General features: G+C 63.9%; 1 long non-coding RNA gene across 1 annotated transcript in view; it reads right to left on the bottom strand.

Moving 5' to 3' along the window:
• Nucleotides 1–488, bottom strand: part of LOC107181424 — a 773-nt gene extending 285 nt beyond the window's left edge. The window contains exon 1 of the long non-coding RNA XR_001512125.1: nt 269–488. This is a non-coding gene — a long non-coding RNA (uncharacterized LOC107181424). The remainder of the gene's footprint in view (nt 1–268) is intronic.
• Between the last annotated feature and the right edge of the window lie 955 nt (nt 489–1,443).

Genomic DNA, 1,443 nt, shown 5'->3' on the forward strand with positions numbered 1-1,443 from the left:
GGCGGGGGGAGTGCGCTTTGCTCCCAGCGTCTGTGCTCCTGACTTCACCCCATCCCCTGGCATTCCTTCCAAACGCACATGAAGGGAAGCGGGAACTGGAAGGGCTGTGTCCGCCTGGACGAAGCGCTGTCCCCTGTCATCTCATTTCCCATCGCTGCTCTCTGGGGGGGTGTGCCCAGAGTGGCCCTCCCTGAGCTCCCTGGGGTGGGGGGTACACCCAGCTGCGCCCCCACTGGATCCTCACGGTCTGTTCTCATGGTCTCCCCACCTGGGCCCGGCACCATCGGCTCCACCAGAGCTTCCTAAGTGAACGGGTGGGGTCCCTGGCAGACAGCATCCATCCTCCCCGGTGGGGGGGTTCTCCCCAAGCCAAGGGCTGTCTCGGCCCCCCCTCCCAGGACCTCCCAGCATGACGCCGCTCCTGTGCTGAGCTAGGTCAGGAAGCCGCAGAACCTGTAGCCCCACGGCCTGCAGGGCCCTGCCCTGCTCCAGCCTGAGAGGGAGGGGCCGCCTTCCCGCCCTGCCTCCCCCACCCCTGGCTCCCAGGCCCGAGGTGGGGCGCCTGCTCCCCTCTGATAAGAGGACGGTCAGGTCACCGCTAGGTGACGGAGCAGCTGCGAGGGTGGTTGGACAAGCAGGCGGACACGGGGGCCGCCCACAGGAAGGAGGGAAAGATCCACACGCCTCGAGTTCGTGTGCGTGCATCCAGCTCTCGTCCCCCGAGGGAGGAGGGGCTGTCCCGAGTCTGACAGGCGTTCGCCAGCCGAGGTAGGAAGGGAAGGGATGAAAGCCGCCCGCGCTGCCAAAGCACCATTCTAGGGGGGAGGGTGTGAGGGCAACCGGCAGGAGAGGGGAGCCGAGTCCTGAGCTCCCTGGCAAGGGGCCCGTGGACAAGGCTGGGCTCTGGGCGGCCAGGTGGTGCCCGATGGCGGCTCTGCAGACACTGCAGAGAGAGGACCACAGGCCAGCTGGGGGGCACCATTCTAGCTCCTGCGACCGTGGCCTCCTGTGCTCCTTGCAAAGGTGTGTGTGTGTGTGTGTGTGTGTGTGTGTGTGCGTGTGAGAGAGATGTGTGTGTTCCAATGAATGCCGTGTGAGTTGAATGTCTATGGAGACTGTGTATGAGCGTGGATCTTGTATCAGTCAGCTATTGCTGCAATCACGCTGCATAACAAACGGCTCCCCAGTTCAGTAGCTTAAACCGACAATGACTTATGGTCACTCTCATTGGTCTTCAGGGCAGCTGCCACTCAGGAGGACTGCGTGGATTGTCAGCTCCTGGCTCTGGACTTCAGGCTGCGGTTTGGGGTTGGTGTGCCCCCATGTCACCAATCCTACGTGGATGAGCAGCCACCAGGGCCTGTGGTCTGTGCATGTGTCTCCATCTGGGTCCAGGTGGAAGGGGCCGAGCCCCCAGATGGCCAGGGCGAGAGGGCGGACTCC

The sequence above is a fragment of the Myotis davidii genome, unplaced genomic scaffold, assembly GCF_000327345.1.
Source record: "Myotis davidii unplaced genomic scaffold, ASM32734v1 scaffold72, whole genome shotgun sequence".
NCBI lineage: Eukaryota > Metazoa > Chordata > Mammalia > Chiroptera > Vespertilionidae > Myotis > Myotis davidii.